This window comes from Bos grunniens, chromosome 1 (genome assembly GCF_055505025.1).
Source record: "Bos grunniens cultivar Pamir isolate PY7600 chromosome 1, Bosgru_T2T1.0, whole genome shotgun sequence".
Classification (NCBI taxonomy): domain Eukaryota; kingdom Metazoa; phylum Chordata; class Mammalia; order Artiodactyla; family Bovidae; genus Bos; species Bos grunniens.
In genome coordinates, this window is record NC_141165.1 from 40,662,175 (window position 1) to 40,689,816 (window position 27,642).

General features: G+C 40.9%; 2 protein-coding genes across 32 annotated transcripts in view; one reads left to right on the forward strand and one right to left on the reverse strand.

The window, feature by feature from the left end:
* Positions 1-27,642, forward strand: part of MED12L (mediator complex subunit 12L) — a 364,655-nt gene that overhangs the window by 156,813 nt on the left and 180,200 nt on the right. Inside the window, exon 1 of one of the 22 annotated variants that reach the window (XM_086390583.1) lies at positions 13,375-13,513. The exons of the other annotated variants lie outside the window; for them this stretch is intronic. The gene's annotated coding sequence lies outside the window, so the exon portion shown is untranslated. Of the gene's footprint in view, positions 1-13,374; positions 13,514-27,642 lie in introns of those variants that run through there. 22 annotated transcript variants of the gene reach the window in all.
* P2RY14 (purinergic receptor P2Y14) overlaps positions 1-27,642 on the reverse strand; it is a 65,677-nt gene that overhangs the window by 19,377 nt on the left and 18,658 nt on the right. For 2 of the 10 annotated variants that reach the window (XM_086390629.1, XM_086390686.1), the window contains exon 2: positions 13,094-13,199. The exons of 2 other annotated variants lie outside the window; for them this stretch is intronic. The gene's annotated coding sequence lies outside the window, so the exon portion shown is untranslated. Of the gene's footprint in view, positions 1-12,522; positions 12,673-13,093; positions 13,395-27,642 lie in introns of those variants that run through there. 6 more of the 10 variants (XM_086390639.1, XM_086390696.1, XM_086390675.1 and 3 more) reach the window with 4 other exon arrangements.

Sequence of the window (27,642 nt, forward strand, 5' to 3'; positions counted from 1 at the left end):
CAAGTATGTTGTAGAACTGAGAGTGTTATTCTAAAGCTGTAACGACTATGGAGTATTGTTTCTTGTTGAAAAGTCTTGTCTTTATTAGCTTGTGTGTTCCACTGAATGGAGAGAGAGCTTCGTATTTTTGTCTAGCTCAGCAAATGGATCATAATAGGAGTTGAATGAATTTCTGATGAATGAAGACATCCTTACTTTACATAGGAAGAATGCTATGTAAGGGAGCTTAGTAGCTTGAGCGAGTTCTGAGATGGTAACCAGAGCACCTGCAATTGAAACCCAGGTCTTTCAAGCCCTCAGTGACTGTAGCATCTTACCTGTATGCTCTTTCCTTGGTTTCATCCCCTACCCCATCCCAGTGGATGGCTGAGGGATGCCTGGCAGGTGTAATGTCAGCATAACTTGGATTATTACTACCCCGAAGTCCTTAGCCAGGGCCCACAATTGCTCTCCTGGTGGACAGCAGAGGCCTTTCTTCAGCTATATGGCGTTTTTTTTTTTTAACCTATAATATGAACCTGCCCAGCCTGCAGCAGCAAAAGTGTCAGCAAACTTCCTGTCTCTTGAACGTCCCTGACATGATCAGCTTGTGCCAAAGTGCAGGCAGTTTGTGCATATGGGGTGGGGGTGTAGAGCACACAAGGTTGCAGATATTTGTTGCCTTTGACAAGTAAACCAGTATGTGTCATAAAACAGTTATTTCACTCTTTAATTTTTTTGGCTGATTGGAACAAAAATTGAAAAGAAAAGCAAAAGCTTAACTGCCCAGCTATTCCCTTGAGCTTTTCCTTGCCTGCCATCCAGTGTCAGGAAAAGCTCTGAGCAGATACATGTTTTTTCTCTGTCTCAAATAAATCATGAAAAGCTTTTGTTCCTTTGTAAATTGGGGGTGAGGGGGCAGAGGGGGAGAGGCATTGGCAAGGGTCTACAAACATGACCCACCAGATTTTGTCAGGAACTGCATAGGAGGAGCAGGACTATGCAGGTAGATTTGCTTTCACACTGTCTCCGCGGTGATGCTGAAGTTCAGCTCTATAAAGATGAACCTCAATGGGGCAGAGGTTCTCGGAGCCCTGACCTCTGCCTGTGGTTGTCTGTCTCTAGCATCTTACTGTGGTGCCTCATATTGGTCTGTGTTAAAACCTCACTTTCTTAGTGAGGCCTTACCGGTTTACGACCCCTGACACAGCCGAGCACCTACCCAGCACACGCCAGCCCCTCACATGCTTTATTTTCTTCAGAGCCATCTTCGTTATTTAAAGTGATACTTATTTTTCAATTTATTGTCTCCATCATCCCTCCACCTCCCTCTTCCTACTGTGCCACCCTCTTAAAGGTAGCCTTCATGAAAATAGAACTTACTTCTTTTCTTCACTGTTAAATTAGTGCCAGGCATATAGTAGAAGTTCATTAGATATTTACTGAATTTATGAATTACTGTATCTGTACAACTTTGGTCAAATAAAGGACTCAACTGTTGAATGAAGAGTCTGTTGAGGACCTCAGAGTTTTATATTTTCTATGTGTTGAATAGGTTAAAATGTGTAGACATCTTTTAAAATCATTGGTGCATAAAATCGGATTAACCATAGTCTTTGGTTTATGGCATATTCTTATGATGCAAGGTTCATGCAAGGTTGACTGTAAAAATTTTTATCTTATTATTCTTAATCACATTATTAATTTCCTTCAAACTTGTTAACCAAAACAAAAGCCAAGACTGACAATAATAAGCTATTAATACATGGAACTGAATTCTCTTTCTTCCCACATGCTGTCTCTCTGGCCACCATGTACCCTGAGCCTCATTTTTTTCATTTACTCAGTTTAGTTTTATTGTGTTTTGTTACATGTATGTATATTCCCAAAAGTGTGTTGTATGCTTATGTGTGTGTATGAAATTATGATCTTTAGGAAACATATGTAATCATTTAGTGGTTTAAATATTATCACACCACGCATTGTCCATGTTATTTGAGTGTTGCTATAAATCATCTGTTTTGGTGACTGTAACATTCCATTGTCTGACCATTCAGACCATTCAGCTTCCTGTGTCTGACCATTCAGCTTCCTGTGTTCACGTTTCCAGGGTTTTGCCCTTTTGAACCATGCCAAGGTATATATCGTTCATGTCTTTGGATGAACATGTGAAAGAGCTTCTTGTGTGCATAAATCTAGATATTTAATTATTGAATCATAGATATATGAATGTTAAACTATAGACAATGATGTCAAACAATATCCCAGAGTGATTGCAAATCCTCTGTGGATACCAATCCTCATTTCCTATTCTCAGATTTACTAATGTACTAATGGTGTACATTAGTAAATGTACTGATGGTGCAAAAGACGCAATGTGTAAAACAAACCTGCTGATACCTCAGCACACTTGAAGGCCATGTACCCAGTTGTGTCCTGTAGTCATTTTGTAACTTACTGGCATGCAACCTTAGTAAACAACAAAAAAAGCCAACAACATATGGGGCTTCCTTGGTGGTCTAGTGGTTAAGAATCCACCTTGCAATGCAAGGAAATTCCTTGATCTAGGAAGGAAGATCCTACATGCCGTGGAGCACCTAAGCCTGTGTGCCACAGCAATTGGGCCTGTGCTCTAGAGCTGGGAGCTGCAACTATTGAGCCCTCGTGCCACAACTGCTGAAGCCTGTGTGTCTAGAGCCTGTGCTCCGCAGCAAGAGAAGCCACTACAATGAGAAGCCCACACACCACAATGAAGAGTAGCCCCTGCTCGCTGCAACTGGAGGATGCCTGCACACAGGCATCCTGTGTGCAGCGAAAGACCCAGCACAGCCAAAAAATAAAATAATAGGAAAAAAAAAAACCCTACAAAACAGAAAAAGTTAAGTTCACTTTAGAATGACTGTGATAATGTAATATGTATTGTCCATTTGACAAATTAAATGGCATTATAAGAATAGTTCACAAAGCACTTCTGCTGTATATGATAGTTGTCTAGAGGAACAACACTTGAGAGTGGGTTATGAGCTAAATTAGGTGCTTTCTTCATGGAACACCATTTTTACTGGAAAGAATAATACACAAACTCTAGCAGTTCATACTTGGGTATTTGGTGGACATTTTCTCAAAATCGAATGGAATGCTCCTTCAAGTCAAGGAAAAAAAATAGCAGTACTTTCCAGTACTTAGAATGAGATCAGTGCCACTGTAAATACTGGTTTTTGATACTGTGTAATGAAAAGTATACTTCAAAGTTCCGGATAAATGTATCTCTCCAAATGACCAATGATTATATGATATAAAATCTAGCAGTGGTAAAAGATTTCTTCAAAGACTAAATTATACTAAAGGATTTTTAATGTAACAAAAATGTTCATTGATATGGATTTAGTTTCTCCTTTGCAAACAGCCTTTAAGAAACTGCTGCTTTTTTGAGTTTTGATGTGGTACCAAAGAGGGTGGAGAAGGAAATGGCACCCCAATCCAGTATTCTTGCCTGGAGATGCCCATGGACAGGAGCCTGGCGGGCTACAGTCCATGGGGCGCAAGAGTCGGACACGACTTAGTGACTACACCACCACCGCTACCACCAAAGAAGAAAATCCAGAAGGCTACAAAAATGCTTCTTCCTTGTCCTGTTAGAATATATTTATGTGAAACTAGATTTTCTTCAGTACATTTTAACTAAAACTACATTTTGAAATTCATCCAATGCAGATGTGGATGGGAGAATTTAACTGTCTTAGGCCAGATGTTAAAGAGATGAGCAAAAATGCAGAATCATGCTATTTTCTTCACAAAACTTTTAGGGAAATATAATTACTTTTTACAGAAATGTATTTTTCATGTTACCATTTAATGCTATTTTTAAAACAAATTAAAAATATTTTATGAATTTCACAATTAAAATTTCTAATATAGTAAACATTGCTGGGTATAACAACGAGCTTTGGGCTTCTCAGTAGTGTTCAAAGGCTCTTGAGACCAAAGTTTGACAATTCTTGGCTAAAATATATTTTACTCTATTTTCTAATAAGGTTTTTTTTTGGGGTTTAGTTTGCTTATTTTATTATGTCAGCTCTTAATCCATCCCATATATGGACTGTCTGTAAATCCCAAAACAAAAAAAGACACCAGATCTTTATGGAGAGTGACTAAATGAAAAATGTATATAACTTCTGCCTATCATTGTAACTCCTGCTCATCAGATATCTTTCATTTTTCTTTTCTTTTGAGATTTTTGATAGGGTTGTTAATTTGTTTGATTGTCCATCCATCCATCAAACATGAATTAAGCAAATAATACCTTTCATTAGTTCCTCCCACCCCTTTCTGTGTAAGACCATCACCTGTGGGGCTCATGGGCCCTGACCCGGATCTCCACGCCCCACAGCTGTCAGACCTGCTGATCTGGGCTGGAGGGACTGGTCTGCTTGTTTACAGTGGTCACTAACTGGTTACAGTTAGTTAGTGGCCAGTGGACCTGTTGATAGGTACTTACTACTAAGATACTGACGCAGTGCCCAGTTTTCTGTTGGAATGATAGGAGATAAATTGAGAGAAGTATTCATTTCCCCTTATTTTATGATTTCTTACTTGGCCCGATGACTGTGGGAATCCAAGCAATTTCCTGTGGGATTTTACTCTTGACAGGAATCCCTCTAACTTAGTAAGTTACTAGCAAGGAGGAGGGAGGAGCTCCCTTTTTATTGAGTAGCTCCTAAGGTACCAGGGACTGGCCTGTCTTATTGATTTAGTAGTTCTTCGGGGTGATAGCTTTATTGTGATGGAGCAGAGGTGGATCACAGAGGCAAAGGAACTAAAAAACAAAATGTAGCCCAAGCCCACAGTAGATTCAAATTCAGCTGTTTCTCTGAAAAGTGCCTGCTTTTTCGACGGTGGAAAATTTCCTCTCTAAAAACCTGGGTCCCAATAATATTGACTGTTGTATACAATGTGATTATTGCCATTATTGTGTAAGTACCTAGTTAAGGTGAAGAGCAGTCCCACATACTCTTGCATCTTCAGCTTTTATTTGTGTATAAATCACAATTCTTATTGGACTTGTTTATCTCCTTAGGTCAGAGACAGGATGGGGCATTTTGACTTTTTCCTTTTAAGTTCAACCCTTGGACTTTATTAGCTGTGTTATCCTGTTTGAATCACCAAAGCTCTCTGGACTCCAGTTTCCTAATCAGTGAAACAGAGCCAATGATAGAAGTTCTTTCCCAGTGTAATTTGGCTGCTGGAAATATCCACTTTTGATAGCAGAATCTGTGCAGAGGCTTTAAAAACAGAGTACTTGTACGGATAATTAGAAGTCCTGCTGCTGCTGCTGCTAAGTCATTTCAGTCATGTCCGAATCTGTGTGACCCCATAGACGGCAGCCAACTAGGCTCCTCTGTCCCTGGGATTCTCCAGGCAAGAACACTGGAGTGGGTTGCCATTTCCTTCTCCAATGCATGAAAGTGAAAAGTGAAAGTGAAGTCGCTCAGTCGTGTCCAACTCTTAGCGACCCCATGGACTGCAGCCTACCAGGCTCCTCTGCCCATGGGATTTTCCAGGCAAGAGTACTGGAGTGGGTGCCATCGCCTTCTCCGAATTAGAAGTCCTGCTGCTGCTGCTAAGTCACTTCAGTCGTGTCCGACTCTGTGCGACCCCAGAGACGGAAGCCCACCAGGCTCCCCTGTCCTTGGGATTCTCCAGGCAAGAACACTGGAGTGGGTTGCCATTTCCTTCTCCAATGCATGAAAGTGAAAAGTGAAAGGGAAGTTGCTCAGTCGTGTCCGACTCTTTGTGACCCCATGGACTGTAGCCTACCAGGTTCCTCCATCCATGGGATTTTCCAAGCAAGAATACTGGAGTGGGTTTCCATTTCCTTCTCCAGGTGATCTTCCCGACCCAGGGACTGAACCTGGATCTCTTGCATTGTAGGCAGACACTTTACCGTCTGAGCCATCAGGGAAGTCCCTAAATCTCACTAGTGTATAGGAATTATGTGTTGTTTTTTGTTATTCAGTCGCAAAGTTGTGTCTGAGTCTTTGTGATCCTATGAACTGCAGCATGCCAGGCTCCTCTGTCCACCACTGTCTCCCGGAGTATGCTCAATTCCACTGAGTCAGTGATGCTATCTAACCATCTCAAACTCTGTTGCCCTCTTCTCCTTTTGTCTTCAGTCCTTCCCAGCATCAAGGTCTTTTCCAATGAGTTAAATGTTCGCATCAGGTGGCCAAAGTATTGGATCTTCAGCATCAGTCCTTCTAAAGAATATTCAGTCTTTCCAACGATTTCTTTTAGGATTGACTGGTTTGATCTCCTTGCAGTCCAAGGTACTCTCAAGAGTCTTCACCACGACCACAATTCAGAGGCATCAGTTATATGGTGCTCAGCCTTCTTTATGGTCCAGCTCTTACAACCATACATGAAAAACTACTGGAAATTCACCATAGCTTTGACTATATGGACCTTTGTTGGCAAAATAACGTCTCTGCTTTGTAATATGTTGTCTAGGTTTGTCATAGCTTTCCTTCCAAGGAGCAAGCACCCTTTACTTTCATGGCTGCAGTAACTGTCAAATTATCTGCATTCAAAATCCACAGTGATTTTGAATTATGTAGGTTGTTATTAGTGATGTTTCCCTCACCCTTTGATTGTTGGAGCTACCTTCTAACACTTTTCTTTTTTATTAGATTGAGTCATATAAAATTGCTAATATTTGATTATATTTTATGTGCAAAAAATGTCAATTTCATATGGTTAATGCAGATTTATTTAAAATAGTCTTTAGTAAAATTATGCATGAACAGTGAAAATCTATATAGTTGCATAAAAGGGCATAGGACCAAAAGTCAGTGAGCCTTGATCTTGGTTATGTTTTACAAATTAAACTTTTATTATGGATTTTCTTTCTCAAACTATCTGATGACCGTGTGAATGCTGCCTAGTAGCCAGTGAAATGTTTTCTGTTGAAGAAGTGCTGAAGGCCATGGAGCATTTTTTCCCAGAATGAGTTGATGCAGACAGTTGGCCCAAATGGAGGAAAGAAGAATTAGTTGCAAATGCCAGTCTCTTCTTTTTAATTGTGTTAAGTGTGAGATCTACCTTTATGTCTAAAGGTTTATATATATAGGTGGATAGATTTTCTCCTGTGAATGCTTTCTTTAAGTGGAGAAAACTGGCAGGGAAGTGATAGGTATAAAACTGAATTAGGGAAGACTCCTTTAAAGAGTAATTTATGAAGAAGGAAGTCACAACTTACAGCAAGTACTAAATTTAGTGATTTCTGAAGTTTCTGATGGCAGAGGGGGAAACTGATTGTCATTGGCAAAATATACTCTAAACCTCTGCCTTATTTCATTTGAAGTATTCTTACAATCTCACCAGAAAATGGAGCTCCTTAGCAAAAGATGTTTTTTTTTTTTTTTTTGTACTGGGAAATAAACTGGAATGGATGTTAAAAATGAACTAAGTTTTAAAATTATTAATTTAGATTCTATGGAATTTACTACCCAACTTTCTAGAAAAACAAGCAATAGAATAAGTTTCACAAGTTATATACTTTGGTCTTTCCATCCACGAATTAAGCTTAAAATGGTACCAATGCTTGATATTTAATAGTGTTATGTGAAATCTCAGAGGAAGAAATCAGAAGACTCAATCAAGATGGAAATAAAAACTTATAAGACATTAGGAATTGGGTCTAAGATGGCAGAGGAGCAGGTGGAATGGAGTGCATCTGTCTCCACAGACACCTCTAGACAACACTTGGAGATGCAATAGTTCTCACAGAACACTGGCTGAATACTACTAGGAGCCTTGATCACCAGAAAGGACTATACGAATCCACACATGACTGGGTAGGATGAAAGAAGTGAGAAGGAGGAGGAGAGCAAGGAGGACCAGACTTGTACCCTGGGGTTGGGGAGCTAAAGCAGGGGAGAGATTGCTGAATTCCAGGGAAATCGGTTCGAACAGAAGGCAAGCATTTGAAGAATCAGAGGAGAGTGAAGCAGCTGATCTGTGATAGTCTGCATAGAGTGAGAACCACACGGACAGTCTGCCACAGGCCTATGTACCCCGGACTGGACTCATGTCCACCAGTGCACACAGGGGCTCGAGGTGGAGCATGGGGATTGGAGAGCAATCCTAGGGTGAGGACTGCTATTGATTGTAGGGAGATGGTCTGAGGGAACAGGAGGAAGGAAATCCACAACAGGGAATGCCTTTGGAGGAAATCTTGACGGCATTGGAAGCAGGGCACTATTGCTGAGCCACTCGCAAGGGGTGGAGCCACCACTGTAACCTCTCTCCCCACAGCAGCCCAGCAATAGAGAAGGACCACCCACGGTTGCCTCTTGTGTGCCTGCTGCTGGAGGCTAGAAAAAGCTCCTAATAGAGCTGTATCCCTTGAACCCATGGCTTCTGGCCTCCCTGTGCACCTGGTGCTTCCAGGGCCCTCAGGATCCAAGCAGCTATGCCACCTCTGTGTTTGGTCCTCACTGGGGCAGACTCAGGAGCAGGCTCCTGTGGGTGGCCCGCGTGTAGAGGTTAGGGCAGACTCAGGTCCTCTAGGGCAGCCTCAGGAGCAGGCTCCCGTGCGTGGCCCATGTGTAGATAAAATCACAATTGAGCTCCAGGGGCTGAATGACTGAGGAAGAGCATCAAAATCCTTTCCATCACCTGCACAAGCTGCAGATTAAATCCACAAGGTCAACTAGGTAGACTGTGTCTGTGGATTATATGAAAGGACAATGTGTTCCCACAACAGAAAATGCTCTTAACTCTGGCAGCCGTGGACACTGGAGGCAAGTACATGTGAGAATAGGGGCAGATTAGCAACTCATTCAAGGTGGCCACCATCACCTTGATAGCAAAACCAGACAAAAATATCACAGAAAGAGATAATTACAGGCCAGTGTCACTGAACATAGATGCAAAGATCTTCAACAAAATATTAGCACACAGAATCCACCCACATATTAAAAGGATCATACACCATGATTAAGTGGGGTTTATCCAGGGATGCAAGGATTCTTCAGTTTATGCACATTGATCCATGTGACACACTGTATTAACTAATTGAAAGATTAAAAACCATACAGTAATCTCGATAGATGCAGACAAAGCTTTTGATAGTTCTCAACATCTATTTAAAAAAGTCTCCGGTAAGTGGCATAGAAGGAACCTACCTCAATATAATAAAGGCCATGTATAGCAAGCCTGCAACAAACATTATTGTCAATGGTGAGGAACGAAGTATTTCCTCTTAAGATCAGAAACAAGACAAGGATGCCTACTCTCATCACTGTTATTCAGCATAGTTTTGGAGGTCCTAGCCATGGCTACCAGAGAGGAAAAAATTAAGGAATCCAGATTGGAAAAGAAGAAGTAAAGCAATCACTGCTTGTAGATGACATGATACTATACATAGAAAACCCTAAAGATGCCACCAGAAAATTATTAGAGCTTATCAACAAATTTAATAAAGTTGCAGGATGCAAAATTAATGCACAGAAATACCTTGCCTTGTTATAACAAAGAAAAGTCAGAGAAATAAAGGAAACAATCCCATTCACCACTGCATCAAAAAAAAAAAAAAAAAAATCTAGGAATAAACCTACCTAAGGAAACAAAAGAATCTGTATGCAGAAAACTATAAGATGCTGATGAGAGAAATCAAAGATGACACAAACAGATGGAGACATATATTCTTGGATTGGAAGAATCAATACTGTGAAAATGACTATACTACCTAAAGCACTCTACATATTCAGTGCAATCCCTATCATATTACCAGTGGCATTTTTCACAGAACTAGAACAAAAAATTTTACAATTTGGATTGAAATAAAAAAGACCTTGACTAGCCAGAGCAATCTTGAGAAAGCAAAATGGAGCTGGAGGAATTAATCTTCTTGGTTTCAAACTATACTACAGAGCTACAGTCATCAGGACAGTATGGTACTGACACAAAAACAGAAATATAGATAAATGGTGCAAAATAGAAAGCCCAGAGATAAACACATACGTCTGTGGGCACCTTATCTTCGACAGAGGAGGCAAGAATATACAGTGGAGAAAAGACGATCTCTTCAGTAAGTGGTCCTTGGAAAACTGAACAGCTACATCTAAAACAACGAAATTAGAACACTTTTCCTAACACCATACACAAAAAGAAACCCAAAGTGGACTAAAGACTTACATGTAAGATCAGAAACTCTAAAACTCCTAGAGGAAAACATAGGCAGAACACTCTCTGAACATAAATTGCAGCAAGAGCCTCTTTGACCTACCTCCTAAAGTAATGGAAATAAAACCAAAAATAAACAAATGGGACCTGATTAAGCTTAAAAGCTTTTGCATAGCAAAGGGAACTATAAAATGAAAAGACAGTCTTCAGAATGGGAGAAAATAATTGCGAATGAAGCAACTAACCAAGGATTAATCTCCAAAATGTGCAAGCAGCTCATGCAGCTCAATAACAGAAAACAGACAACCCAATAAAAAAATAAGTGGAAGACCTAAACAGACATTTCTCGGAAGAAGACATATAAGTGGCCAATAAACACATGAAAGGATGCTCACCATCACTCACTGTTCAGTTCAGTCACTCAGTTCAGTCGCTCAGTCGTGTCCGACTCTTTGCGACCCCATGAATTGCAGCACACCAGGCCTCCCTGTCCATTATCAACTCCCGGAGTTCACTCAAACTCATGTCCATCGAGTCTGTGATGCCATCCAGCCATCTCATCCTCTGTCGTCCCCTTTTCCTCCTGACCCCAATCCCTCCCAGCATCAGAGTCTTTTCCATTGAGTCAACTCTTTGCATGAGGTGGCCAAAGTACTGGAGTTTCAGCTTTAGCATCATTCCTTCCAAAGAACAGCCAGGACTGATCTCCTTTAGAATGGACTGGTTGGATCTCCTTGCAGTCCAAGGGACTCTCAAGAGTCTTCTCCAACACCACACTTCAAAAGCATCAATTCTTCAGCTCTCAGCCTTCTTCACAGTCCGACTGTCACATCCATACATGACTACTGGAAAAACCATAGCCTTGACTAGATGGACCTTTGTTGGCAAAGTAATGTCTCTGCTTTTGAATATGCTATCTAGGTTGGTCATAACTTTCCTTCCAAGGAGTAAGCGTCTTTTAATTTCATGGGTGCAGTCACCATCTGCAGTGATTTTGGAGCCCCCCAAAATAAAGTCTGACACTTTCCACTCTTTCCCCATCTATTTCCCATGAAGTGGTGGGACCACATGCCATGATCTTAGGGGAATTCAAATCAAAACTACAATGAGATACCACCTCACTCTGATCAGAATGGCCATCATCAAAAAGTCTACAAACAATATATGCTAGAGAGGATGTGTAGAAAAGGGAACTCCCCTGGATTGTTGGTGGGAATGTAAATTGATGCAACCACTAGGGAGAAGAGTATGGTGGGTATTCCTAGTTAAAGAGTGTTCCTAGTTAAAAAGGTATGAAGAGTATTCCTAGTGAGAAAACTAGGAATAAAACTACCATCAGAAACAGCAAACTCACTACTAGACAGATACCTTGAGAAAACCATAATTCATAAAGATACACGTATCCCATGTTTACTGAAGTAGGTTTTATAATAGCCAGGACATGGAAGAAACCTAGATGTTGATTAACAGATGGAAGGGTAAAGAAGAAATGGTACATACATACAATGGGATATTACTTAGCCATAAAAAAGAAATGAAATTGAGTCAGTTGTAGTGAGGTGGATGTACTTAGAGTCTGTCGTGCAGACGGAAGTCAGAAAAGAGAAAACATATAATACATTCACTCATATATATAGAATCTAGAAAAACTGGTACTGATGACCTTTTTGCAGGAAAGAAGTAGAGACGTAGATGTAGAGAATGGACTTGTGGACACAGCAGGGGAAGGAGAGGGTGGGACAGATTGAGAGAACAGCATTGACATATATATACACTAACGTGTAAAATGGCTAGTGGAAAGCCGCTGTGTAACACAGGGCTCTCAGCTCAGTGCTCTGTTACAGCTTAGATGGTGGAATGGAGGCAGTGGGAGGGAGGCTCAAGGAGGAGGGTTACGTGTATACATATAACTAATTCAAATTGTTGTATAGCAGAAACAAATACAATATTGTGAAGTAGTTATCCTCCATTAAAAATAATTTTTTCGTCCTTTATTGAATTAAAGAGGAAAAATAAATAAAAGGAAATTTGTGTGAGAAATTCATACCGAAAAGCAAATAACAGATTTTGTGAGGAAAGAATCTATGCAATTCAGTTTCTTTAGAAAGGAAGTCATTAGTAAAATATTTGAATTATTTTGAGGGATTCTGTGTAACACTTTTAATACTCTCTGGGGAATGTAAATTATTATTAATGTGAGGAGTTTCAAAGTAGAAAATATTTCATGTGTGGGAGTTTATAATAAACACTCGATTAAATAAAAAGCAACAACTTGTGAGACATATAGTAAAAGCTAAAACAGCAACTGAGGCTCTTAAAATTCCCATTTCTTTCCTTTGAAAATCAAATGGGACTCACCCTTAGATCCACACAGGTAGCCCAGGCATTTAGCGCTTCAGAGAAGACTTAAAATGCTTGCTTGCATGAAGTATTTCATGTTTGGTTTCAGTTTTTAGTGAGGTTGTGGCCTTTTGTGCTCTTACACCAAACCTGTTTTTTTTCTCCTGCAGTATTTTAGTTCTTTACTGGATTCCCTCAGCTCTGAGGATTACATCATAACCCAGCTGTATTTGTGCTCTTTACCATTTCCAAAACTGATTTTAACTCACTATCCAGATACACACAACATTGTCTTATATTTTACAAGCAATAAGATAAAGTTTCTAAAACAGGAGTTTACGAAAGCCTGTGCATAAGGTCTTGAAAGAAAATCCTGCTTCATGCAATTAAAAAGAACATTTACAGAGAAAAAATAATTGGACTTAGTTTAGTCTTTGAACCTGGAAAAGTAAAATCTCACCTGTAAATCTGTCACCCTGTCTATTATAAAAAGGAATCTAGGACATGATAAGCACCAAAGTGCCATTTTACAGTGGCACCACAAATATCCTTTAAATACACTCTGCCTTGGATGGACTTTTTTACTTACCAGTTTATCCAGTCTCTTGTGGTTTCGGAAGGCAAAACTGGCTCAGCCACTGGGTGTAACATCTGATGTTGAAGGAAATCTGCTTTGCTTTCTGCCTGGGCTCCTGCTGTTGACCAGTGGGGAATGCTGCATTAGCGCTCAAACAAAACATTTAAAGTGCTCTATGAAATGTTGACATCTCGCCAAGGACTTGAACGTCAAGTACCACAGATGTCCAGTCCTCTCTGGAGCCTAGCTCTTTCCTCTGTGCTTGTGTGAGTTCAATCTGATTTGTGTTTAGGGTGACAAGTGATCCAGGCTCGACCAAACAGTAACCGGTATGAAACTGGGTACCAAGAGAGAGACGGACAAACAGATGCAGAGACAGAGAGAGTGAGGGCCAGTGAGCAAGAGTGAACGTGAGCGAGTGCAACTGACCTGGTAAGTGAGAGCTTCAGCTAGCAGGAGGAGGCAGGATCTTTCCCATGCCTGGCTGTGACCTTTGGCTGTGAGGCTGTTGTAAGAATAGCTTCTGAATGTATTGGGACGTATTTCCAAGTTGTAATTCACACGGCCTCACTAACTCCTTGAAAAGTGTTGGAAAACTGAGAAAATATTTGAGAGTAAACCAGACAAGAACATTTCCCATTTTCGGTGCCAGGGGGAAGGAGTGGGGAGACTCAGTAAGTGCGTGTTTACTGGAGTGTCTTGACCAGCAAAGGGAAAGATTATTATCAAATGAGATGAGAGATTGAAAGGACCTCAAAGCTGTCTCCTTTGAGCCTGAGTGATTTTCCTCTCTAGCCTCACCCTGTTTTGGGGGGCGGGAACATGATGCCTGCTGGTGCCCATTCTACTCCAGGTATTAGGCTTACACATCCCCAATCTGGACTTGGTGCTGTTGAGCCTCCTAATTTTTCTTCAAGTGAGTACCCTATTTGTCTCTAATTTCTGTGTGCTAGTGAATGCTAAGTCACTTAAGTCGTGTCTGACTCTTTGTGACCCCAGGGCTCACAAAGGCTTCTCTGTCCATAGGATTCTCCAGGCAAGAATACTGGAGTGGGTTGTCATGGCCTCCTCCAACCGTGTTCCCAACTCAGGGATGAACCCAACTCTCTTGTGTGTCCTGCATTGGCACGCAGATTTTTTTTATTTTTATTTTTATTTTTTTACCACTGGTGCACCTGAGAAGCCCAGGTGGCTAATTTCTGGATTGTTGCTTATTTAACAGATTGTTGCCAGGGGTCCTTTACTTTTCTTGCATAGTCCTCTGGTTTAATGCAGTCATGAAACGTCTCCCTGAAGGAAGAGCCTGGATCTCCCATACACTGTCCACTTCAGACTCAGCCAGTTTTGGACCGAGATCATCAGCTTTACTTACTTTACCAGTTTCTTTTCCCTTTGTCCTTAGACAGCATGCTCATCATCAGATATGTATATTATCATTATCAAAATGAAACAAAACCTCTGAAAGCCCCAGTTGACCTTAAGTCCCTTTTATTTGGTACTGTTGTCCATGGATCACTCAAGCGCTATAAAACATTAAATTCTGCTTCACTGTCTCATAACTATCCAGTCAATCACCAAAATCTGTTTTTTTTTTTTAATACCTAAATATTTCTTATCTATGATTCTCACCAAACTCAAGGTCATTTTTGGCCTGTACACCCTGCCTCCAGTCTTTTCCCCACCCATAATAGCTGCCGTCTAGTCGCCCATGAGTAGGATCTTTGTAAAATCCTAGCATGCCTGTGTCCTTTTTATGGCTCCTTATCACTGATAAGTTCATGGTGTTTAATCCGTCAGACCTGATGCTGTATGACTGGTTTGATCTCCTTGGGACTTCCTGGTGGCTCAGACGGTAAAGCATCTGCCTACAATGACCCGGGTTCAATCCCTGGGTTGGGAAGTTCTCCTGGAGAAGGAAATGGCAATCCATTCCAGTATTCTTGCCTGGAAAATCCCATGGACAGAGGAGCCTGGTAGGCTACAGTTCACAGGGTCTCAAAGAGTCAGACATGACTGAGTGACTTCTCCTCACTTCACTTGATCTCCTTGCAGTCCAAGGGACTCTCAAGAGTCTTCTCCAACACCACAGTTCAAAAGCATCAATTCTTCGGCGCTCAGCTTTCTTTATCGTCCAACTCTCACATCCGTACACTACTACTGGGGAAAGCCATAGCTTTCATTTTATGGACTTTTGTTAGCCAAGTAATGTCTCTGCTTTTTAATATGCTGTCTAGGTTTGTCATAGCTTTTCTTCCAAGGAGCAAGTGTCTTTTAATTTTATGGCTGCAGTCACCATCTGCAGTGATTTTGGAGCCCAAAAAATCAAGTCTGTCATTGTTTCCCCATCTATCTCTCATGAAGTGATGGGAACAGATGTCACAATCTTCATTTTTTGAATGTTGAGTTTTAAGCCCGCTTTTTCACTCTCCTCTTTCATCTTCATCAAGAGGCTCTTTAGTTCCTCTTCACTTTCTGCCATAAGGGTGGTGTCATCTGCATATCTGAGATTATCGATATTTCTCCCGGCAGTCAATCTTGATTCCAGATTGTTCTTCATCTAGCCTGGCATTTTGCATGATGTATTCTGCATATAAATTAAATAAGCAGGGTGACGTACTCCTTTCCCAATTTTGAACCAGTTTGTTATTCCATGTCTGGTTCTAAGCCTTGCTTCATGACCTGCATACAGGTTTCTCAGGAGACAGGTAAGGCGATCTGGTATTTGCATCTCTTGAAGAATTTCCCACTGTTTGTTGTTATCCACCCAGTCAAAGGCTTTGGAGTAGTCAACCAAGCAGAAGTAGTTGTTTTGCTAATGGAGTAGAAGTAGATCTTTCTAATGGATGCACATGAATTGAAATAAAGCCCAGATGCTCCCAGACCCAGTTCACAGCTTCATGCTGAGAAGCTAAGTGTAGTTCTGGGGATGGAGCTGGGGGTGCCACTCCCACTGCTCAGGGCTGGGAGCTCACTCTGTAGTGACTCCTTGAAAAACAAATGCTGAACAGTATTTTTGAATTTCACTTTTTTTCTTTTCTCCATTAAAAAAAAAGTCTTCAAATTTCTTTTGTTGTTTTGAAAAGCGGAGATGATAACTCATGTCTGAAATTTTATTATATCTGTGTACCATCTGCTCTATTTATTATATCTGATTTGCACTGACATGGCATTGCCTTAAAAATCAAATATTTATCTTTCCTCTAAGTAGAATGACTTTGAAATTACAGATTTTATGTGTTTAATCTTTTAATTAAAGTAGCTGCATGGCTGTTGAGTAAACTTGTCTCAGTTTGATTCTCCTGAGTATTTCTCAGACCTGTGGGAACCCAGGTTCAGACACAGTTTGGCCACCCTTCCTCTGGGAATCTGTTCTTTCCTTCCAAGTTTTACTTACAATGTTTGGTATGTTTCATAAAGGAGACTTCTAAACATCGATAAAGGCCAGAGTAAAAGTTAATGTGTTCGCTTTTATTTTTGAAGGCTTGAGATCCATGATATAAAAATAAACTGACTTTTTAAAATAATCAGTTTGACATGCAGGAATAGGTTTGTTTGTTTGTAATCCAGTAACTGCTAGAACTAGCTCAGTTACAATGAAACCTTGAGCCAAGAGCATATTTTTTTTTTTTTTTTAATAACCAAAACCAGTACTTGTGGCTGTGCATATCAAAGCTGGTTCAGTTTTATGGGATTAAATAATGATTGCAGTGTTAAAACTAACAAGAGCTACATGAGAATGCTAAAGGCGGGGAATTTCTTTTTTAAAGGAACTTGTACCTTTATAATGGTTCTGTTTTGTAAGCTGAAGGGAGAACCGGAGGTAGATGAAACTCAAACCTCTGAGTCTTAAGAATTCCACACTTTTGGGAAATTATAAGGGAAGAGCAAAGGTGAGCACTTGGGGAAACCTGGAGGTACGACAGTATCCCTGAACAATGAGATAAATGTCGGTGTCTGGGATTTAAGTGTGTCCAGTGTGAAAAGAACAGTTTAAACTAGGAGGATGTCCTATACACCAGATAATTTAAGAGGCACACACCCTTCTACAGTATTTTAATTGATCGTGTCTGTAGTTTTGCACTGTCCCAGTAACCACTGAAATAACTCTCTGTCCCAGGAGGCACCCACTCCTCTCCACACACTCCCTAAAGTTGCCTGGCTTTGACTGTGTCCCTTTTCCAAACACATCATCGCTTCTTCCACCACTGACTTTGTTCAGGTTTGCTGGATTGGCCCCTTCCTTCCATCTCTACCTGTTGACCTCTTGTGCATTTCTTAAAACACAGGCCAGACTCCACCACCTGCGGAGCTTTTCCTTATCTTCCCCCTAAAAATGAATGAATGGTTATCCCTATGGTGCTTAGTTTGAGTTTTGATTAGGCCACTCCTGACAGTGTATATAACCTTCTACTGAATTGCTGATAGTAATGGCCCTCTCCTCAGGAAAGGAGAGTCTTTTGTTGATGCTCCCTGTCTGTTACTCATGCATTCACCTGGCCTGTTGGGCTGGAGGGCACGATATTTTTCGGTGTCCTCTCTCATCTCACATGGCCAGGTTGGTTTCCTTGGCTTGGCACCTTACCTGTTTGCACTTCTTGGGCACCCATCTCAATGAGAAGACAAGATCTTTCAGAGACAAGGACATGGTTGTAAATGAATGAGGACCTCTACTGTATTCCCTTCTTTGTTTTCCTAGTCTAAGAAATATAAACATCCTTTTAATTTTGAACTCTTTTTGTTGGTAATTCAAATTAAGCTAATTAAAAAGTTTTTTTTTGTTGTTGGAGTTATGCATTTATGTACTTTAATCAATGTTATAAAACTTATAAAAAAATCTTGCCCTTATTGTGTGCCCCAGTGGCTCCCTCAATCACTTTTTTAGCTACTACTTTGGGGTATCAATCCCTATGTGCCTGTTGTAACTGAAAGTTCTTGTCTTCCATGCGTGTCTGTTGATGTGGAAGATGAAGATCTAGTTCCTTTATTCTCCATGCTTCTCTTCACCTAGATAATTATGTCTATATTTTTTTTGATAAATCAATAACCTTTATTCAAATAATTAAAACCATGGCAGTATTGTTTATAACTGAGGCTCATCGCTTACATTAAAAGGGATCATAATTCCCCAGCTGTCTCTATCACCAGGAGAGACTGTGCCCTTTTGCCTAATGTAAGCAAGCTTCCCTGTGCATCCAGGCTGCCCATTTTCCCACTTAGAATTAGTTACGATATGTAAACAAGCTCTATAAATGTTAGCTCTTGTTATCACATTAATATTACAATTTGAGCCAAACCAAATTTAGTCCAGTTCTTAACCGTATGCATATGAATAAGCCCGAAAGTCCTTTTGCCAGCAGCTGCGTTTAGAGAAAACACACAAAGTCCAGGTGTATGTTTACGTAGTACAACTTCTACTGGATAGATACTTCTCAGTATTTTACCTCAATAGGCAGAGAAAATGTGTGTTGTTGACACACCCTTGTTATTCATTGTTTTCTGATATATTTCACTGAAGAGCCCTTCCAGCTTATTCGTTTTAGAATTTTGCTTTTGGCAGCTTGGCAATTACTGCTATCTTGAAAAAGTCCCATTCACAATATATAAATACTTCCAGAACTGTGTTTTTTGTTCTTCCTAGTTACCTGCCACCAAAAGCCTAAATCAGATTCTGATCCTTTGCCTTTTGTAGTTTCTCCAGAAGCCTTATATTATACTTGATAAGCAAGGCCCTTAATTTTATTCATTTAAAAATACAGACAATCACTTAAAAGGTAAAAGCATCTGAGTCATAAATAGGCAGGCTGGGGATTGTCTTATGGAGTTGATGAGATTGTTGGGAGAAATAATCAATCTGCAAAGACAGCTAACAGCTGAATAATGGGGATGTGAGAGGAACTCGATGGCTTTCATTAGTTTGTAAAAAAAATCTTAAGTTGAGGATTCATGCTAATTGATAACCCTCATAGTGTGAGAGTGTGACTTAAATGTCTACCTAAACTTTTGTCATAGTTCAAAAAAGTGAGGGTCTCTCAGTAATGAGCATCCAGGAAAGGAGAAAGTCCATGACAGTTGATTGTTGCTAAGCGGAAATATGTGGGCTGTAAGCAGCACCTCTGTGCTGCCGTGTGCCTTTTGCAGACTCATCACAGCCCGTTTTCCTGGAGCCTTCAGTCCTTCTTTAGGGGATCTTGAACAATCTGTTAGAGTCTGCCCCTGACATGAAACCTTTGGCCATCTTTGGCTAGAGTTTCATCCAGCACAAAGTGAAGGGAGGAAAAAACAAAACCATAAACACCAGCAAATCTGTCTATCATGGAGAAAGGGTCAGGATGAGATTAATCTGTATTTCTTTAGAGTTAATCCCATATAACAGAGTCAACTTGGGGTACAAAAGTAAGCTCTGCCTCTTATCAACCTGGGGACGGTGGGCTAGTTACATCATCTCTCTACATCCTTGTTTCCCCTAGTGTCACCTACCTCATTCAAGTTGTTTGAAAGTTTAAATGAAATAATGTGTATTTTCTTAATTGCTGTTCTCAGCCAAAGTTAAGTAGCCAGTGAATGGTAGGGGCTCTTATTAATATGAGCAAAGGCTAATTGTTGCCTCATAATTTTCTTGAAGCTGTGTTATCATTGAGTATATGGGAGGTACAAAGTGCTGTGCTTTGAAGTTTTAATAAACATTGATTTTTATGGAAAGATCCACTTTTGAACAGATCTTTGGCTCAGTAACCATCGTTATGGGAAAACTCATTTATAACTTGTGTGCGTGTGTCTGTGCATGTTCAGTCATGTCCAACTCTTTGCAATCCCATGGGCCCCACCAGGCTCCTCTGTCCATTAGATTTCCCAGACAAGAATACAGGAGTGGCTTGCCTTTTCCTTCTCCAGGGGATCTTCCTGACCCAGGGGTCAAGCCTACATCTCCTGTATCTCTTGCTTTGGCAGAGGGGTTCTTTACCATGAAGCCACCTGGGAAGCCCCTTTTTATAACTTAGCCATACTTAATTCTTAGAGAAATGCTTTGAAACTGTAAACATAATTTCAAAAGGGAATGAGCAATATGCAGGAGCCTGGAAGCCTTTAAAGATGGCACATCTGATGGAGTACTTCAGTGTTTTCACTTCCCTGGACTCCTAGGTGAGGAAGCCTGGCATCCAGCCTCTTTCTTACCCCTCGTTCCATCCCTCCTTTCACTCCGTCTCCACAGAGTGTGGATGGAGCGTGCTTCCTCTTTCTTGACCGTATCCAAGTCCAGAAGTTGTTATGGTTCTACTGTTTGTTCCTAATGTAGACAAACCGTGTGGTCTAAAAGTACCTCTCCATTGCCAGAAATCACATCGGCCTACAGCCCCTGCAGGAAAGGCCAAAGCTTACTGTGCAGATAGCGTTATTTAGCAATGTGTAGATGAGTTTCTGTTATTAAAGGCCTAGGAGATGAAGCGAAATCATAGTAAAGGCAGGAAACATTTATCTTTCCTTAGGCAAGGAGAGCAAAACCTCGTACAAACAGGATATTTTGTAAATATTATTTTAGTTCAGCTGATTGGTTGTTAATTTATTCTGGTGTTTTGTGGGAAATGACAGAGGCTTATTATTTTTGTTTTTTTTTTTAAATGGGCCATTGCAGGGAAAAACAATGTTTGAGTTTGCTCAATAATCTCTTGCCATTTACCAAACCAAATATCACTTATCAACTCTATGTATGGAGTATGTGCTATTTGTGTGTAGTTCAGATGTTTATTATCACCCTGTTGGAAGCCTTTTGTTTCAAAAGACAAAACAAAAAAAGCAGCACCATGATGCAGCTGCTTCTGAAATAAAAGAGATGGTATGGTTTTAAAAAGGAAACGATTATGAGAGATTGTCAACATTTTCAATCTGTCAAGTTTTCTCACAGTCATTTGGGATGGTTTCTAAGTGATCTTGCCTGGCAGGCATCCTGATGTACAATCTTTCTCTGTAGCTGTAATTTAAAAACTTCGATTTAATCTTTGTTTTACTGAACGCCAGTTGGTGTGTTTTAGTTAGTCTAAATATTTATAGGATCTTACTTCTGCGTATTTATCTTTTAGGCATTTGTGACATTTCTTAACGTGTGGTCGAGAGGATGTAAGAGGCATTATGTCTGATTAATTGAGAGGGAGATCTCCAGAGTAATTGCCCTCATAAGACTGGCTCAGGCTATCCTGGCTGTGGATCCTTTAGCACATTACTTAACCTCTCTGTGTCTCAGCAGTCTCTTCCTTGGGATGATCCTTGCAAAAGCAGTGGTAATATTTAACTCAGCGTAGTCTGTGACCATAAAGAAAGCTGAGTACTGAAAAACTGATACTTTCAAACTGTGGTGCTGGAGAAGACTTTTGAGAGTCCCTTGGACAGCAAGGAGATCAAAGCAGTCAATCCTAAAGGAAATCAACCCTGACTACTCATTGAAACAACTTTTGCTGAAACTGAAGCTCCAATACTTTGGAGAGAACCGAGTTCCAAGAACCGACCCATTGGAAAAGACCCTGATGCTGGGATAGATTGAAGGCAGGAGGAGAAGGGGGTGACAGAGGTTGAGATGGTTGGATGGCATCATCAACTCAATGGACATGAGTTTGAGCAAACTCTGGGACATAGTGAAGGACAGGGAAGCCTGGTGTGCTGCAGTCCGTGGGATCACAAAGAGTTGGACATGACTGAGTGACTGAATAACAGCATTATATGACTGTCAAGCACATAGAAGAGCAGAATGAATGTTGCCTGTCATAAGTATTATTCCCCAATGGAGAATTTAAAAAAACTTGAAATGCATTTCTTATCTGTCAAAGATAATGATTGCTTGGAGAAAACATGATTTTGAAATGGCACTTTAAATATAGTACTTACGGATTGGTATTTTATTATGATTTTCCTCTGGCCTATGTTCAGACTATCTACTAAGTGTCTTTGCACCATTTGGTGTAGATGAGGTTCTCACAAATTTTCATATTACAGGTTTCCTCTACATATGATGACATTTGAATGGTAATTCATATTTACTGCTTCCTTACCCACTATTTTTTTTTTAACTCATTTTTGAAATTTTGTTTGAAGACAACATAAGAATCAGTATGTTTTGGCTTTAAGTTCAATTTTTCTGGCATGGAGCTCTATTTTTTATAAATAGTGAAAGTGCAGACTCAATAAACACATTCTTCCAATGTGTGGGTCGTTATGGTGTTGAGATATCTCTAGGCCAACCTTTGTGATTCAGATTCATTCAGCGGCACAAAATCGAGTTTATACACTACTTATTTGTGATAGATTAGAAAGATCTGGAAGCTACCTAGTAGCTAGCTCAGAGGCATAATCAAATATTCCCGACCCTCACACTTTTTATTTCTAATATAATTTCACTACTTTCTTTGTTGTCTTACTGCTGACATAAAATTTTAGTATGTTCCAGTATGAGTGCCACATAGAAACCAGGTAAAGAAGATTTCTTAATGTCTTTTTGGAAAAGGAAGGAAACCGAGGTAATTAATGATGTGTAGTCTGAGACTGGCCCTAGGTCAAATTCCAAGGTACCCCTGGCAGCAGGAGAACGGGCACTGTCTAAGCTACTTTTAGAATCACTGTTGAATCACCAGATTTGTGACACACCCCGAGGAATTTGTGGATTTTTTTCCTTTGTACCTGGGTTCACTTTAAATTTAGCATCAAAAGCTGATGAGCTTGGGCCCTTTTAGAATCCTGAGGGCAGCTCTGTGCCTCTGCCTGCTGCAGGGTGGGGAAGGCGTGATGGTGCTCTGGAGGTGGGTGTTCTTCCCTAGCCTTGGCCTTTGTCACCTGGGAAATGGTGCTGATAATGTTGCCTCCCTGACTGAGTTGCTGTGTGCATTAGGTGAAATAGTGCGCATGGAATGCATGCAGCTTGTGGCACCAAGTAGAACTAATAAGTGTTAGTGTTATTTCTGTTGATTTCTCCAAGTCAAGATGATGATGATGAAAATTGTATTCTGTTCCTCCCCCATGCCCTTCAGTAGGTATATCTTAGAAACAGGTTAGCATTTTGACTCTTGGAGCACCCACCTGTGTGCTATGGATGCACCGTCACTTAGAGACTGTGCAGATAGAATCTTGGTGCTTCGTGTCAGTGGTAGGGTTTGGGGAACTTTGGGGGAGGTGTGAACAAGCGTGGCAGGAAGTGGGGATGGAGATGATATTGTAAGGATATGCTTTTTACTTATAGGCTTACGTGCTCATTGAATTCCTTAGTTTTAATGAGTGAATTGTGTGAAAGATTATCCTAAGATCCTTTGCTCCTTAAATTTTTCAGTCCTCCTTAAAATTTTCAGACTTTTTCAGGCAGTTGTAGTATCGTTGTAAAGTGTTTATTCAGACTCTGGTTCTGGCAACATGTTCTAAAATGGGGTTTGTGTGTATGGTGTGTATGTCTGGTTTTGTTTTGAGGGGCAGAGCAGTAGAATCTGTTTTTTTTCCTACTGAAATCTTAAATGAAACTCTAGTGGTTCCGTTTAAACAGGTGAGAGTGCACCTTCGGATGCAGATGGGGATGCAGTGAGGAATGGTCCTGCCTACTCAGTCTCTACTGGTTGCCCACCAAGCTACATCTGTGATCTCCTGTATCTAAGAAATGCAGTTTGAAAACTGTGCCATTCTAGTGAATTTTGTGAAGCGCTTTTGTTCTAGAATAAGTCTATCACACAAGTTGCAGCTGTGGGCTTCATAGATTTTAGTAATTTAAGACCACTGAATTGACATTTAGAAGCTGAGATGGGGATAAGAGGTAACAAAGGGATGGTTGCTAATTGGGTCTGGTCTCTCTGGGAAGTTACAATATCAGGACACACAAAACTCCAGTGAGATAACCAATTAATTCAAGCCGGGTTTCCTTCCTTACCAAACCTGTTTGCGTTGGTGTGCGGTCAGTAGGTCCGAGTTTGTGCACTGGACCAAGAGGTAGGGGTTTACCTCTTTACCACAAGCTCCTTCGCCCTTCCTGGGACAATGTGAGGTACTTTCTGTGTCAGACGTCTTTGGGGGCTAGAGTGTTTAAAACTGAAACAGCTTGTCTTAAACCAGGACTATCTAGTAACTTCACATTCTTGTTATGTTTGAACATGTCCCCCTTGTGTCATAGCTGCAATATCCATATGCACCTCAGGCATTTCCGAGATGGGGCTAGATCACAGAGAGGGCCATGGAGCCAGGGCAGTTATCCACCCTTTGGGGACGTGCATGGGCTATGGAGCCCCACGGAGTCAATAGTAACATAGGCACCAAAATAGTTGCCTTTTCTTTGAGTGACAGTGCCTTCCTCTTTTACATTTTTATTTGGTGTGTGCATGTGTATGTTTTTCTTAAAGTGAGTCAATTTTTTTTTTTTTTTTTGCTTAAGATAATTTCTCTAATTCTGATAAGTACTATGTATATATTTATACTATGTATATAATTATTTATTATTATTAATCAAACTTACAATCCCCCCGCCCCCACCCTTGTAAAAAGCATTTGGTAATGCTTTAGAATGGAATGGCAAGAAAAACAAAGGTTCACCTGAAGCCTTGAGCTCTGTGTGTTTGCATTTGATTACTGGTGCCTAGGACAGTGGCCGCATAGCTCGCTTTGAGAACGATGCTGTCTGTGACATGCTGTGAATATCTCCTTTTGAACTGTAAGGTATTTTTCATCTCAGCTTTAAGATTGAAGAGAAACTTTTGATCTGAGGTTCCTTGCTCCAGGAAACACTTCAGAAGAGATTTCACTTACCAAAGGCTTAACCAAAACAGGTTTGAATAGGGTGATCTCAGAATTTAGTATGTCAACTGGGGCTCTTTTGAGAGCAACTGCTGCTGCTGCTGCTAAGTCGCTTTCAGTCGTGTCTGACTCTGTGCGACCCCATAGACGGCAGCCCACCAGGCTCCCCCGTCCCTAGGACTCTCCAGGCAAGAACACTGGAGTGGGTTGCCATTTCCTTCTCCAGTACATGAAAGTGAAAAGTGAAAGTGAAGTTGCTCAGTCTTGTCCGACTCTTAGCGACCCCATGGGGGTCCTCCGTCCATGGGATTTTCCAGGCAAGAGTACTGAAGTAGGTTGCCATCGCCTTCTCCTTTGAGAGCAAAAGAGGGTGTTAATTATAATTAGAGTGGAGCTGCAGGAGTGAACTGGTTCTGTCATGGGCATATGGGACATGTGTTTGCCCCATGGTAGGCACACTGTTGAGAGTCAGAATAGAAATTTCGAAGTCTCCAAATCTTTTGAAAGCCCAGGTCTTACCTAAAACCTTAAAATGAGCGTCAAGACAGGTGCTACCTTGTCTCTCTTTGTAGTGAATGCTGCTCTGATGTAGGGTTGGCATTGAAGAGTCCATTTATTGACCATCAACTGTGTATAAGTACTCTGTTCTAGTCTTCAGGAGGATTCTTTCATCAACTACTTAAAAGAGCTTGTAGCTTTTCCAAACAAAAGTTTAAAGAGTCCTGGCTTACAGTTTATCCCCAGTGCATTCTCTTTGTGCTGTGTTTATTCTCTGTTCTAATTCTGATTCCTTCATGATGTCTCTCTGCTAATTCATCCTGTTCTCTCCCTTCTGTAATTCAACATTTTAACTCGAAGTTATTTGGAGCCAAATTCCCCAGCCTCCCCACCTTCTTTGGTTATGTGATAAATGTTCCAGATCTGTAGTCTGAAGTGGGGAGCTCAGGACGTTTTCTAGTTTGGGGTCAACTGTCTACGGGGTTGCACAGAGTCAGACACGACTGAAGCGACTTAGCAGCAGCAGCATTCATATTACTCCTGGGGATACAGTGAGTCCTCACTGTATTGATGGGTGTAGCTGATTACTATTAGTCATTTAATAGTGACTCTCAAACTTCTTAAAGTGTGTTCAGGTTTGAGAATTACTACTAAATTGACAATGTGTAGCAGCTTTAGGTCATGAAGACCTCTCAGAATTTGAAGAAAGCTAGAAAAATGCACATCCAATCCCAAAGAAAGGCAATGCCAAAGAATGCTCAAACTACCGCACAATTGCACTCATCTCACACGCTAGTAAAGTAATGCTCAAAATTCTCCCAAGCCAGGCTTCAGCAATACGTAAACCGTGAACTTCCTGATGTACAAGCTGGTTTTAGAAAAGGCAGAGGAACCAGAGATCAAATTGCCAACATCCACTGGATCATGGAAAAAGCAAGAGAGTTCCAGAAAAACATTTATTTCTGTTTTATTGACTATGTCAAAGCCTTTGACTGTGTGGATCACAATAAACTGTGGAAAATTCTGAAAGAGATGGGAATACCAGACCACCTGACCTGTCTCTTGAGAAATTTGTATGCAGGTCAGGAAGCAACAGTTAGAACTGGACATGGAACAACAGACTGGTTCCAAATAGGAAAAGGAGTTCGTCAAGGCTGTATATTGTCCCCCTGTTCATTTAACTTATATGCAGAGTACATCATGAGAAACGCTGGACTGGAAGAAACACAAGCTGGAATCAAGATTGCTGGGAGAAATATCAATAACCTCAGATATGCAGATGACACGGCCCTTATGGCAGAAAGTGAAGAGGAACTCAAAAGCCTCTTGATGAAGGTGAAAGTGACGAGTGAAAAAATTGGCTTAAAGCTCAGCATTCAGAAAACGAAGATCATGACATCCGGTCCCATCACTTCATGGGAAATAGATGGGGAAACAGTGGAAACAGTGTCAGACTTTATTTTTCTGGGCTCCAAAATCACTACAGATGGTGACTGCAGCCATGAAATTAAAAGACGCTTACTCCTTGGAAGGAAAGTTATGACCAACCTAGATAGTATATTCAAAAGCAGAGACATTACTTTGCCAACAAAGGTTCGTCTAGTCAAGGCTATGGTTTTTCCTGTGGTCATGTATGGATGTGAGAGTTGGACTGTGAAGAAGGCTGAGCGCCGAAGAATTGATGCTTTTGAAGTGTGGTGTTGGAGAAGACTCTTGAGAGTCCCTTGGACTGCAAGGAGATCCAACCAGTCCATTCTGAAGGAGATCAGCCCTGGGATTTCTTTGGAAGGAATGATGCTAAAGCTGAAACTCCAGTACTTTGGCCACCTCATGCGAAGAATTGACTCATTGGAAAAGACTGTGATGCTGGGAGGGATTGGGGGCAGGAGGAGAAGGGGACGACAGAGGATGAGATGGTTGGATGGCATCGCTGACTCGATGGACACGAGTCTGAGTGAACTCTGGGAGTTGGTGATGGACAGGGAGGCCTGGCGTGCTGCGATTCATGGGGTCGGAAAGAGTCGGACACGACTGAGCGACTGATCTGATCTGATCTGATCTGATATTTTATATAATAGTAGCGCTTGGGGGAAGCCCTTATTCAGTCCTGTGATATAAACTAAGTACTCTAGTTTTCAGAATAAATCCTATAAGAATTATTAGAGTAAGTTGCACACCAGTGGTCGTTTTTATTTTCTCCAGGCATTAACCTGGGCCCTGTGGTGAATGTTAAGGTGGGTGGTCCTGACTCAGCGCTCACTCAGCCACAGACTGGTTGTAGTGTAGACTTCTGGCGGGCTCCCACCCAGCCAGGA